Source organism: Talpa occidentalis, unplaced genomic scaffold (assembly GCF_014898055.3).
Source record: "Talpa occidentalis isolate TD23 unplaced genomic scaffold, MPIMG_talOcc4v2.1 talOcc4.14, whole genome shotgun sequence".
Taxonomy (NCBI): Eukaryota; Metazoa; Chordata; class Mammalia; order Eulipotyphla; family Talpidae; genus Talpa; species Talpa occidentalis.
In genome coordinates this window covers 44,498,801-44,513,683 of record NW_023601433.1, presented here as the reverse complement: position 1 = coordinate 44,513,683, position 14,883 = coordinate 44,498,801, and the positions used below count along the sequence as shown (strand labels likewise).

At 42.2% G+C, this 14,883-nt stretch overlaps 1 protein-coding gene across 4 annotated transcripts in view; it reads right to left on the bottom strand.

The window, feature by feature from the left end:
* Window positions 1-14,230, bottom strand: part of SIPA1L2 (signal induced proliferation associated 1 like 2) — a 224,180-nt gene extending 209,950 nt beyond the window's left edge. For all 4 annotated transcript variants that reach the window (XM_037510414.2, XM_037510417.2, XM_054694989.1 and 1 more), the window contains exon 1: window positions 14,174-14,230. The gene's annotated coding sequence lies outside the window, so the exon portion shown is untranslated. The remainder of the gene's footprint in view (window positions 1-14,173) is intronic.
* Window positions 14,231-14,883: the final 653 nt, after the last annotated feature.

The window sequence follows — 14,883 nt, the reverse complement described above, 5'->3', positions numbered from 1 at the left end:
TGTTCCCAGTAACATTTCTTTCAAGTTACAGAATCTGTAACTCAGAATCTCATTATTATTAGGCGACCCTCTCTTTCTTCAACTAGAACTCAACTGCACTTTAAGGAGAAAAACAGCACTGCCTCCAATTTTTTAAATAAAATCTTATGAAAAAAGTATTATTAGATTAACTATGTTTCCCAAATGGAAGTGTCATGCACACAGAAGAGCAACACACCTGTCTATCTGCTCACCACCACCACCCGAGGGGCCTGCTAGAACGGTGCCCGGCAGTGAGAGATGCAGCAAGCACCTGCCAAAACAACCATTACCTTGTGAGTTCCCACCACAGACCAGGCAGTGCAATCACACAGCACCCTCAGGGTCAGGTAAAGTCGGGGTCTCCAGAGGAATGCAGACCCTTGGATGCTGTTTCACTGTGAAAAGTGACATCCCTGGAGCCATATTTAAAAAGGGCCAGAGAAAGCCACCACCAAAAAGCCACTTTAACATTCTCTTTAAACTGGATCTGACCCCTTTGCTAGGAAAAAACACCAACATTCCAAGAAGCCAACAAGAATGAGAATAACCTGTTTGAAGGACAGAGAACTTTTACCTTGTGACCCCACCTGACCATTAACTCGTCCTCCATAACTTCACCCTTCTTTTTCCCTCTATACAAACTCCCCAATCTGGGCACCTCCCTGGGACACATTTGGGGTTTCTAACCTGAACCTGTATTCCCTGGATGGCCATTCTTTGCTATTGGTCTGTCACTAAACCTAGAGCTTCTCTTACTAAAAGTTACCAAGACATACCAGCCGGCTTCCACCACAGGGTAAGGTCAAGGTCAAGGCCCTCTGGTGAAGAAACAGGATAGAAGGAAGCTGTTCTGTGAGTGTGAGGGACAGCAGCCCTCTTACCCAACTTCAACCCTAACACAAGAAAAAAGTCAAGTTATCTCTATATGGACACAGTAGCTTGAGGTCTGTTTCCGAGCACATAGAACTATCCTAACCAAAATATCCCTAAAGAAAAAGCCTCACAAGCTAACTGTATACCATATATACCAAAAGAAAAAAAATCATTGTTGATAAAACTTTTTATTAACTTTAATCATAGCTGAAAAGCTTTAGAAACTCAGAACTTCAGAAATGGAGGGCACTGCAAAGCAGGTGGTTAATTAAGTCTAACATTCTATATTTAAAAGTCAACTAGAATTTTATTTTGCTAACTAATAATAGCTCCTGAGCAAAGGTGATTTTTTAGGCTAAGTAGATTAGTCTCCTCTATATAGTGTCATAAATCTGAAGTCAAGAAATCTCAATTTTAATAATTATTGCATTGAAAGTAGAAATTATTCCTCAGAAACAGATGCCTTATAAGATCTTCCTTTCCAACTTCTCTTAAGAAATGAATGACAAAGGTAAAAACAGGCATTACACAAATAAATAAATGTATTATCTCTTATCTACAGTTCTCCAATGGCAGACACAAATGAAAAGTGAAGGTGCCAGGATCCCCCTCTTCAGAAGCAAGAAAGCGCCACAGAATGCCTGAGCTGGCCCGGGCAGCCCTACAGTAACTGAGCAAACTAACAGAAGCAACACCTAGTGTCAGGATACATGGAGAGGGTGGAGGATGTGAGAAGAGAACCCAGGCAGAAAATGGACAAATTCCTGCAAGGAAAGAGAAAGATGAGACTTAAGAAAAATACATCAATACCTACCAGAAATGGTTCCTAAAATCATCTGACCATGAGCTTTGAAAACCTAACCAAGATGAAGGAATCCTAAGTCTGGTGGTGTAATATATTTAAAAGTATATGGCAGGGCCTCCCTGGTGGCACAAGGGGTTAAGATGCAACCTATGAAGCGATCCACAGGCACTGCAACCACGAGTTCAATCCCCGGCCAGGGAGATACCCACATGGCACAGCAGATCTCTCCTGACTCGCCCGCTGCTCCCCTCAGCAGTGTATTTTGGTCGATCCACCTGGTCTGTTCCCCACCCTGTCTCTGCTGAATCCTCTCATGCCCCACACCTCTGGCCTGTACCCCAGTTCTTGTATGAGTAAATAAATAAATCTTTAAAAAAAAAAAAGGTATAGGGCAGATTAGCAAAACATTACACACTGAGTGAAAGAGGTCTTACAAAGAGAGTACACACTGCCTCATTCCATTTATAAAAAGTTCAAGAGCAGACAAAACTTATCAATGGCAAAGGTAAAAAGGAACAACAGTTGCTTGGGAAGGAAGGAGGACAGGGGTGCTGGTAAGCTCCCTGCGAGGGTCATGAGAAAAGTTTCCAGGGTTTCAGGTTCATCCTAAGAGAAGTATAAAATCCACACATGAACACATTTGTCTAAACTCATAGGAAGTCCCACATACAATGTACGCATTTTACTTAAGCTCATCAATGATGCACATGCTAGTATTCAGTGGGATCTACTCATCTGTGGGACTGATTTTGAAGTGCATCCCCCAAAAGATGGACTGATGGATAGAGATGGCCGGAAAAGTGAATGTAGCAAAAATGGCGTTATTTTCTTTGTTGTAAGCACTTGTTCTTTGGGTGAGTAAAGTACTGAGGATGAATCCTTTTAAATATTTAAATGCCTGAAATTTATTTAGGAATTCACATTCAACTGGCTTCAACAAAGCCAGTTGTAGGAGGTGGTGGGGATGTGGTGTCCACTACTCTACCTTGTTCCTTGGATGTATATGTATACTGGAAAATCTGCATGGTAAAAAGCTGAGAGAAAGTATATGGTGATTATGTTGTGATCTCTTCTTTTAGAGTTTAAAGGAGAATGCAAAACTTATCGAGCACTTACTATTACTTCATGGGACATGAAAGTGAGCTGAAGCATGGGGAAAGTGACAGCAACGTAACACACATTCCAGAGACTGGAGTGGCAGATGAGATGCTCAGGCAAAGCAAGTTGGCACTGTCCACAGCCGTGCTTCCTGAGCAGGCCTCTTTGGAAAACTCTGATTACGTGAATAATAATTATAAAAGAAATCACCTCGGCAAATCAATTACCAAAAGTTATAAAATTCCTGAATACAAAGTCTTATAAACTTGTGACCTTGAATTGCAACTATGATAGTGAATGGATACTCTCTGGACAAACAACAGAAACAGTAATTTAATATCAAAACATCGTGGTTAGAAGGTACAAACTTCTAGTTGTAAGATAAAGTAGTCCTAAGGATGTAACATACTGCAAGCAGACTATGGTTAATACCCTGTTGTAATAATTGAAAGGTGCTAAGAGAAAGGATATGAAAAGCCCTCATCACAAGGAAAAAAAAAATGTGTGCCTATGTGTGGTGATAGATGTTAGCATGATGATCATTTCCCAATCCAGTACATGCAAATCTCAAATCATTACGTAGTACTCCTGAAACTAATAGAATGTTATGTCAATTATACATCAATTTAAAAACAAAAATTTGTAAACTTTCTCTGATGAGTACAAAATTTTTTTTTTTTTCCATTCGATATGACACACTCTACCACTGTTAGCAAATTATAATGGGGAAGAACATCAGATTCATGATCATACATGAAAGACAAGTTACTCACACTTCAAAAATACTCTCCATGGCTTCTTGCTATTGCCTTTGTTAATAAAATCCATGTTTGGAACTGAGAAACCTAAGCCGGGCAAGGAGGCAAGTTTGGTTTTAGGCAGAGTGGGTTGATGGAGACAGTGCCATGACCAGGTGACCAGCAGAAGAAGGAAGCATCTACTGGTCTCCATGGAGCGAGGAGTGACTTTGCAAATAAGAGTCTTTCAATAAAAATTAAAATCTTTACCTTTTTCCTAAGCATAACCCAGGTCCTACAGTTTCCTGGAATGTTTTCCTGGCAATGCAAACTACTGTTCTCACAGTGATCCATAAATTCTTTCACCTGAAAGATGCCACAGTGTCCATCTCTCCACCCCAGAGTCTCATTACAGAGTCTCTTCCTGATATTCCTGACAAAGGGCCCTCATCTGTGGCAGAACACTCACATTAAACAGGTAACAGTTCACCCTTGAATAAGGCCATTCTATAAGCAGGCCTACCCCTTAAACCACTCTCTTGCATTTCTGATTTTAACATGAAGTCAGACTGGAGGACAACCAAAGGTTCTCTGAGGCCTAAAATGCTGGCTGCTCCACACACTCAGTGTAGGTAGAGGACAGGATGAAGTCACAAGGAGCCTGACTTCAGGGATCTCACAGCCTTGGAAATCTCCTAACTTGGAAATCTCAGCACACTCGTGTGAAAGAGACCTCTAGATCACAGGGCCTCCCGTTCTCATTCTAAAATTGGATGACACTCACTGTCTGGGAAAGTGAGTTATTCCAGGCTACCAAAGAGCCCCTCAGCCCACTCTGTCTCTCCATATACAGGAAGGAAACAGCAAGGAAATTCTACTTTGCTCTTCTATCTAATGTTCCAGATCATTTTTGAAAAAAAAAAATCCTCATTTTTTTCCTTATTTTTACCTTTTCCAGGAAAAGAGAAGGTAACGGCTGTGTATTTTTTTATTTAATTTTACATATTTTTTACATCATTTTTCTTTTTTTTGCACAATGTATGCATTTTCATCTTGGTTATATTCCCCATACAATTCCCACCCCCTTATTTTTTTTTAAGATTTATTTATTTATTTATACAAGCACTGGGTACAGTCAGAAGCGCGGGAGGGTGAGAGAGTTCACCAGAGCCAGAGCAAGGAACAGAACAGGCAGACGGACCAAAATACACTGCTGAGGGAAGCAGCGGGTGGCAGGAGAGGTCTGCGTGCCATGTGGGACCCTCACCGGTGGCCGGGGATCGAACCAGCGCTGCAGAGGCTGCGGGCAGCTTCGCAGCCCAGTGCTCTACCGCTGTGCCACCAGGGAGGCCCACCCACCCCCTTATTTTGACCCTAAACCAACTAATGCTTGTGGGGATGGCAAGGAAAACAAGCAAATGTTGTCACTACGCTGCTCCGTGCAGGCAGAAGTCTGTATTTACAGGGCTCTCCATCGTTCTCAACACCCCCATGTTCCACAGCAGGGGTGTACCTGGGATAAGTGTTGCTGGAATGGCCAAGAAAATAGTGAGATTAAAGTCAGTGTCCCCTGAATCCCTCTGAGAGTCTTGCGCCTCACTCCATCCACATGTCCCGTGCCAAGTCAACATTGCTCTTCTCTACAGCTCATCTCGGGAAGAAGTGAGCATCGTGGTGCCAGGCCAAGGGGATGGATTTAGAAAGCTTCCCATTACCAGACGCACAGCGACAGGAGCCATCAGACATCACCCAGATTTAACTGCCCTAAAATTAGCAGTCGAGCAAAGTAGTTACTGCAATGATTGCGTCAGAGTTCCTCTGATTGGCTAACTGCCAGTTTTAAACAACTTGTCCTGCTTTCTCTATCAGGGAAACAATATTTTGGAACAGAGCCAACTAAGCATTTCAATGAATGTTCCAATTCTAGCTTCGCTATTAATGTTTTATAATTCAATGACAAGGTGAACAAAGTCTGTATGGGCTACATCTGCAAGGGGGTTATTTTCTTTGTTGTAAGCACTTATTCTTTGGGTGAGTAAAGTACTGAGGATGAATCCTTTTAAATATTTAAATGCCTGAAATTTATTTAGGGATTCGCATTCAACTGGCTTCAACAAAGATTATGCAAATCCAGCAAAGTATAAATGCAAAAGAAAAATTGTTTTCCTCTTATACTTCTTTTAATCTTGGCAAAGACTTGGGAGCTAAAGAAATGTTCTCTGCATGATCAAAGAAAAGCCCACTCACTCGGCAACAACAACAAAAAAACAGATAACCTGATTCAATCAGCAGAACTGCTACCTCACCACAAATTACAACATTTCTAATTAATAACAGATGATCAAATAGCTGATGGAAAGAGACATTTTTTAAAATGGAACAATAAGCTCATTAGCCCAACCCTGGACCACCATTTCCCTCCTTTCAGAGACATTTGGGTAATTCCCCCACCCTCATAACACCTTCTTCATACCCTCCCTTGTCTCCTCCTCTCCTTTCATTCATTCCTTTAATGACTTTTGAGACCAACCACACCTCCTAAGGCAGCCTGGTGCACAGAAAGAGCACTGGAGCTGGAGCAAAGGGACTGGAGTTAAACCTCTAGGAGCTAAGATTCAGCAAACGGTTTGCTCTCCCATTAAATCTTAGTTTTTGCATCAGTAAGTTCCTTTTTTTTAAATTTTGTTTTATTTATGCATACAAGAGCTGGAGTGTCGGCCAGAGGTGTGGGGTGAGAGAATTCACCAGAGACAGAGTGGGGAGTAGAACAAGTGGATCCACTGAAATAGATTGGTGAGGGGAGCAGCGGGTGAGACAGGAGAGGTCTACTGGGGCCATGTGGGTTAGCTCCCTGGCAGGGGAATCAGCTCATGCCACAAGGTTGGTAATAGCTTGATAGTGCTGAGACTTTAACCCCTGCACCACCAGGGAGGCCCCAGCCTTATAGATTCTGAAGTATGTGAGAGAACATAAATGAAAATTCAAGCACAGTAGCTGTTTCTAAACTCTCTCTTATCTCCACTTAAAATGGGCTGAAAAGGAAAACAATCCATTATTTCAAGCAAATAACTTATCTGCTGACCCTCGCATAAAATTAGGTGATTTTACTATTATTTAAGCTAATCTCTTTGCCTTGCCTATAGTTCTCATCGAGGCACACCTTAAAACACAAATTTAAATAAAATAGGAATTAGAATGGTATTTCCTCTGAATTCACATAATATAGGAATTGGTACTATGTCCAAATATTAGAGATCAAAGATTTCTACCTGTAAAATTAAAACTGTGCTTACTGAGCACTAACACTACTTATGGCATAAACAATATTCTATAATCCTGGAGTTGAAAGTACTAAACTAACAAAAGGTGTATGATATATTAATGATGGCATCTTAAAAATCATTATTGCCTGTAGAATAATTATGGCTGATGAATCCAGAGGTAGGAAGACTTTGAGTAATGTCCTCCAAGTCAGAAATCACTACTTTTCAGTTATCTTTATTACTGAGTTCAAAGCGGAGCTTTTCAGGTAAACTGCACCCTCATCTGATCCTGACAGGGGTGTGTGGTTGTCATCTGGGACCAGACTTTGAAACCTGGGAAAGGTTTAAACCACACCCTCTCATGAAAGGGAGGCTACCCCTCAGGGTGCCCGGACTCCTTGAACACATCCCTCTGAACTGAGCCATAAAGGTCCTGATGTAATAGATGGAACTCAGCTATTAGTCTCTTCCGAAATAACTTCTCTATTTTATCGATTCGATACTGGAGTTTAATCAGAGGTCATTTTAAATGACCTGGGAAAGATTTAAATGGGGTACAAAAGGTTGTTTAGATAGATCATTTACAACAGAAATAATCAGAACTTTGAGGCAACACTGTCTAGCTCAACGAAAGTCTAGATACACTGATTTGTCAGGTTTAAACCAGAGACTACAAGTCATTACTTGAATAAGTATTTGTTTACTAAGAACCTAATATGTGGTAAAAACCATGGAAGTAGAGGGAATACAGTAGCAAGTCAGAGAGGCCCCTGTCTGTTGATAATTTATGTTCTACTGAGAAGAGACAGGAGACAAATATATCAAAATGATAGACAATGTCAGTTTGGGCAGTGGTAAGTGCTACAGGCTAAAATCAAACAGAAGGGGGGTGTGGAAAGGAGAGTGGTGGGCAGGGAGAGCAGTGCCAGTTTTGTTGGGTAGGTGACACTTCCCTCAGATCATCCACTGCCAGAAACAAGCTCCTAGGGAGGCTGGGATGCTAAATCTCCTCCCATGAGGGTTGTGTGTTATACCTGTATCCAATCACACACAGGCAGAACTCCACTATTAATCTGCACTTTTGAAGATGTTCTTACTATATAGAAGTTTCTGAACAAATGATCATGTATGTCCTTCTGTCCTAATCCTGGTTCTGGCATCAGCTATGTGTGATAGTATGATGTTTCCTAAACAGCTGAGTTCAACTAGAAATTGCAAGAACAGGATCCTCCATGACATTATCTCCCCTTCACAGAAAATAAAAGTGAAACCTCAAGTTAAGTAACCCACAAGCAATTCTGGAAGAAAACAGACTGGAAGTAAACAATGTCCTTAGGAAAAAAGAACAAATAGGGGAAAGACAGGGCACATTCAGCAAAGAGTCTGTCTTATGCTTCCCTTAGAAGACTAGGATCTTCTAAACCAATAAATTATTTCCAGTCATGAACTCTAACCAGAGAGGAGGAGGGAGAGCAGTCATTTCCAAACCAGAGCAAGAAACCCTTGAGGTACAAAAGAAAATCTTCTAATTCCTTATTTTTAATATCATCTTTCTTAAATTTTATATTTTTACACTTTGTAACATCCATATCTAAGCATAGTAAAGCTATATGAAGAGAATGAATTATATATGTGTGTGCGTGCATATATACTACAGATAGCACATTTATACAGACACAAGAACACACACAGACATGTATATATGTGTATATATCCATACATGAACATTTAGATAGGTGATTTTGTATATATGGAATGCGCAATGGAAATAAGTTTAAAGACCCTACTACAAAGAAGTAATTGTTCTTTGTATTAAGGAATTAAACATTCAATGCAATAGCAGTTGTGTTATATGAAGAATCAAAAGTGTGATTCCTAAAATTATTAGGCACTTCAATACAAAGAGAACCACAGGCCAGAGCTATTCCTACAGCACTGTCCAACAAGGACCCACGTGATTATCACAACATTCCTAGAAGACAGAACAAACCATCAGGATGCTGGCTACATAGGCTACTGGGCCCTAAGCACTGCAGTCAGAGATTTTTATTTTCAAGTCTACACAATAGTTTGGCTCAGCAGGCTAATTTTTTCATTTACCAGAGAGTACTTTCCATAGTAACAATGTTTAACATTGACTTTCCACGAACATTTTTTTTTTTTTTTTTTTTTTACCTTAGAACAACTGAATACACAACTCCAACTTTGGACTACTCTGATTTCTTGAACAGCTGAACTAACTGGAACTTTTAGCAGATTTAGCAAATAATGCAAAAGTAAAAGATATGGAGTAATCTCATTGGCAGAGCTCAAGAGGCACCTCATGGCTAAATGTTTATTTATAAAATAAAAAGAGAAGTGAACCAACTAATTAAAATGCCAATGGGGAAAAATTACAGTTCTCTTCCCCACTATTTAAAAGCAATTCAAAATAAAACAATATCACACTGCACAAAAAGCTTAAGAAATTCCAGCAACAGTATGTTTTTGTTTTTCTTACAATCTTTTCAGTGCCTGAGTCCTCAGAGATTACAAGTCAAAGTGTGACCCCAGTTTTTCAGTCATTCATAGAGTCATGACAAATATTCTTAATCATCAACCATGAGCACAGTATAGTTTTAGTTGCTAAAAATGAACTCATTTCTTTCTGAGAATAACTTGGTCAGTACAATCAGGAAGAGACCTGACTGCTCTTTCAGGAAATCTGCATGGAAAATGCAGGGAGGGGGACCTGGGTTAGTTATAAGAAATTAAGTACATTATAAGAGCAGCCAAGAATGTGGCTCCCTATAAACCTACAAGAAAGCTTCCAGAGACAAGGTTCTTGGTTTACCCTTTTAACAATTTTCTCGGAGACCTGGGTGAAGATATAAAAGACAGTTCGATCTAATGTACAGACAGCTTTTCTTTGGGAAGGCAGGCAAAGGTAGTAAGTAACAGAATCAATTCCAAAAGGCATCATGTGAAGAAACAGCCAAAATAAAGCAAAACTAAGCACAAAAATCTTGGGTCCTTTGGTGACATCAGTACAGGAGGGAAAACATGGCCTACTGCAGCATGTGATGAAGGGCTCAGAGGTTTTCATCAACAGGACACTCACTGTGAGTCTGGCCACCAGAAAAGTGAATGCAAACTTGAAGTACAACAGTTGTAGTTGAACTACAACAGTGCAAGCAGGACATGCAAGTCCAAGGAAAGGCACTCCTCCATTCTACACAGGTCAAGCTGAATGAGAAGACTTTTGAACACTGTTACTGTTCAGTAAGTAACTATGGAAGGATTCATTCTTTAGGTCAAAAAGGGAATTGCATTCAAATAAACAGATAAAATTGTACTTTAATGTTTAAGGTAAAAAAAATCTAGTAGCTAAAATCATCAAAAGAGTTGGAGGTATCTTCGCCTTATTGCAAATGCTGTTACTTCTGGAATACCACATGCAGAGTATGGGAAGGGATGCAAGCCTCAAAAAAGGGTCAGTTATGCTGGTCAGTGATTCCCAAACCCTGATTCTTATAAAGGTTTCATCCCGCAGGTGCAAAAGGAAAACGTGACTGCGTGTGGATGGGTATACTTGTGTGTGTGGAGTAATTTTAACACATGCCCTCTCTGGATAGGCAGAATTTTCCTTTGGATTGTCTGTCAGCATAGGTATTCTTCCTTTGTGTGTGTGTATCAATGATGAAATGCATTAATAGTAGGTAGTAATCACGGCTGTTAATTTTCAATGCATTTAAGAATTAGCATCATGTACTGACCAATCTGTTAATCCCTACAATTTTTATTTGTTTTATTTTTTTAATTTTACAGGTAGATAAAAATTAAAAGTATAGGAACAACATGAAGGAAAGACCTTTAGGAACTTCCTGGTACAGAAATACTATGGTAACTAGATTCAACTTACTGTATCTCTTTCCTGTCACCCAACTCAGTTATACAATGTTGTAAAGAACAAAAAAAGAATGTATCAAGGAGGGGGCTACATTAAATATGAAATTTCACATGAAAAGAACCTCTATGGTGGGTCAGATCTGGCACTCTTTGAACAAAGTTTATGAATCAATTCAGAAAAGATCAAAATATTCTGTCTTTGAAGATATGAGGCATTTAAATTGCTATCCCTCCTTTAAAAGGGGTCACTACTAGATGTGACTGGACTAGAACAGCAATTTCTGCTCTTGAATCGCTGATTTCAAGGTAAGCCAAGCAGCCATAACTCATGAATGTTCACACACAAAATAATGATAAACCAAATTTAAAAAGACATGGTCATGAACTAAAAGAAACTATCCCAATAAGTCAATGACTTCAATACTCTAATACATTTGTTTTAAATGTTAAACATACCTAAATTTTTGGTGTTGAAAAGAAACATGTAAATACTTTATCCAAATCTTTTGTGACAAGCAGTAGAGGAAGAAACTAGAGGTCCTTATTCCTCTTACCTAATGTTCTGTCTGTTCTACCACCCTCAAGGAAACTGGGGACTACTAGAAAAACATTTGGAACACAGTTCCCTTCATTTTTAAAGATTGCACTTCATATTTCATTCAAGTTCAAAACAGAAAAAAAAGAAATAATGTCTCTTTGCTTTTCAGCTAACATTAATTGACCTAAATTTTCTTCAAATTCTGCAACTCTGAAAGGATTTTTATTCCTAAACCACCACCATACATTGATCTTAAGTTCAAAGAGTCAATGCCTTTCTCAATTTCAAAAACAAATAAACACTTGCATTTACTAGTTATGGCCAGGGGCTAGAAGGCTATATCCACGTAAACAGTTTTTTGCCAAGTATGCAGTAAACACAATGATTTTTAAACTAGTTCTGGTGACCAAATGCAGAACTTCTAAATCACTTTCAACACAACTGCCTTTGGAGTAGTAGCTCACTACTACTTTCTCACCCTCAAGAATAGATTTTCAAAATATTTTTTTTTCTTCAGGTAAAAAGATCCCCTAAAGTAGGCAGGTGTTTACTAAGCTCAGGTATTAAGGAAGCCTCCAAAATATCACTCTGGTCTCAAAGAACACTTACAAATCCACATTACATAGCTTTAACTACAATAAGCATCACAAAAGAAAAATCCTGATGCTTTAATAATTCATTAAATTAAAGCATTCATTAAATTAAAGCACTTTGAGAAAGTCTAAGATTTAAAAACATAAAAAGCATGTGACAGGAAATACATATATACACACTTAAACCGGCTGGAGTATAGCCCACACTACAAAGTCAGGTGCTCCACCTCCGTATAGGTAATTGATCCTTTGCTTTATATTTTGGACCAAATGTGTATGCTACTTCTTATCCAAGTTCACTTTACCCCATCTATAGGTAGCATGTGGGTACTGATAAAAGCTGTTTCGAATTTCATTTCATTTCCTACTTCCCAGATGTTTGTAGAGTTTTTTTTTTTTTCTTTAGCTATTTCTGAATATACTCTAATTTAGAACAAATTCAACATATCATATTTTGAGCTGGGTGAGACACACAATAAATGACAGCTATAAAAAGAATTTCAAGATATTTCTTCAGCTTATAAATAAGTTTGCCTATCCAGGCAAGATTTCAATAAGCTGCCATGGTCTTGCTTTAAGGAAAAAAAAAAAAAAAACAAAACCACAAGCTGAGAACCTGCTGCTACTGAAATGGTCAACTACAGGCTATTGTATTCACATAAAAGACATTGTGCTTAGAAATGAGAAACCAAAGAGCACTGGGGAGAAAGAAGCAAAAATGTCCCCAAGATAATTTTTGGGAGAATCATGCATTTATACTTCAACTACATCTCTTCCCCAAATGCATCAATGGAATCTCTAGGACGAATCAATGCTATCTGTATCCAAAACTCAAGGAAGAGTGCTTTTCCATGAATATTATTTTATACTTCTCTGAATCAAGCAGTGAACTAAGTAAGCAGTAAACACCATATGCAGTAATGTTGTCTCTAAAGAGAATTACAGATCCCACTGTAGCAGTCTAAATCCCCCCAAGTAAGTAAAAACATGGGGCAGCCTTAAATTTGTAACTAAAAACAGACAACCAAGTTGTCTTTTGAAATTCATCTTTAAGAATGACAGGAAAAAATGTCACTTTTTGATAGCTGCACAGATATTGGCTTTCTAGGGAAGTAATGTATTTCAAAGAAAGCAACAGTTTTGGGGATTTTCCCCCCTCGCATTACTAATTGTAAAACTGCAAGAATTACAACCTGGATTGCAGATAGGCAATTCAAAAGCGCAGTTTACTAAATGCCTGTCATAAGAAAGCCATCTAGTGTTAACATTTAGAAATGAAAACTGCAGACAAAAGAGGCAAAGAAAAATCTGACTGTTTTGAACTTACTGAGCAAACGTATGAGAATCACCAAGATTCTTTGTTAAAAAAAAAAAAAAGCCATCATCTTCAAAACCAAGTGTAAACCTGAGCAAATTCCAAAGTGCCTAAAATTTTACTTTGACCAAAAAAAAAAAAAAGAAAGAAAGAAAAAAAAGAACACGTTTGGGTGACCACAATCCCGTGACCAAAGCACTTGATTTTTCCAATACTCACGCTGGAGTCATCTTGGGCTGAATTAATTTAACTGAAGCAGGTTAATGATGACAAATATCTCCCAGAGGGGTAATGCCAAGTTGTTTTCTCTTGCAGAGAAGCATCAGCTCTCTTTCGTAGATGATGAACCGAAATTGATTCTCTGGGTTTGCGGCGCGTTTGGAAATTAATCTGTAGGTGCTCCTGGGGATACTCCCAGGACGTGGTCAAACTAGCTTTGATAATGCTGGGCGACCCGAACGGGAGCAGGCAGGGAAACACCGAGCCAGGGCAAGTGGAAGCGCCGTCGGGGCTCCGAGAAAGGTGGAGCTGAGTTAAAAGGGCGCCCGCCTTCACCCCGGGATCCTACAAAGAGGGCTCCGGGAGCAGGCGGGGGTGCGCGCTCGCGGCACACACCTTCCAGGAGCAATAAAGCCCGAAGCAAGTTCAGCAAGTCACCCCGCCTGCACCTCCGGATGGACAGCGCCGGGGAACCTTTCATCTTCTCTCTTAGATTAGTCACGGAGGAGTTGCTGGGCACCCCGAAAAGGTCCCCATTGGTGCTCGAGTCTCCAAGACAGGAATAACCTTTCAGCTGATCGATAACTTTGAGAAAACGAGCGGCGGCGCCCCCTTTTCCACCCAGGGCGCAGGAACGCGGGCGCATCTGCGAGCCGGACCCCAGCCCGGCACCGCTCGCCCGTGCCCCAGGCCCCGCCGGCCGCCCCGGGGCGCCCCCGGAGGGCAGCTCCCTAACCTGGGGACCCACCCCGTGAAGGCGCCCCCCAGAAGGCTCGCGAGCAGCCCCCTGCCCCGCGCCCCGACCGCGCGCCCCGACACGCACCTGGGAGACGCGGTCCTCCGGGACCGGCTACAGCCCGCGCGCGCGCGGCGGCGCGAACCCGAGCCGCCGCCTCGCCGCCCGCCGCTGCCCGGGGCTGCCCATCGGCCCGGACTCCAGCGGCGCCGGGCTCCGGCGGGAGGGGCCCGGACCTGCGGGCTGCGGCTGGAGCTGTCGGCCCGCGCTCGGGCGAGCGGCCGAGGCGGGGGCGCGGCGCTGCTCCTCCTCCTCCTCCTCGGCGGTCCTCCGCCCGCTCCGCCCGCTCCGCCCGCTCCGCCCGCTCCGCCGGCTCCTCCCGGGCTCCTGATCTGCCGCGCCGGTGCCCGACGCCGCCGCCCGCCCGCCCGGCGGCCCCGCCCTCCGCCCGCTCTGTGCGCTCCCATTGGTGGCCGCCTGCCGGCCCCCTCGGCCCCGCCCCGCGATTGGGCGCGGGCGCCGTCCGCCCCGCCCCCCCGCGGGGCTCGCGAGCAGCCGGTGCGCGGTTCCCAAGCCCCGTGGCGCGCGGGAGCGGCGCGTCCCGAGAGGTTGGGGCGCGCGGGTTGGGGAGGCTGCCGCTGGACGTGGGGTGCGCGACGCCGGGCAGGCTACCTGGGAGAGCCGTCGCTGCCGTCGGGCTCGTTTTCACCTCTGGCAAGGGGAAGTGAGGAACCCCAATCTGGCTCCCGTGCGCACCCTCACGCAGTCGCGCCCCCGCGGGGCCCTCCCAGGGCTCG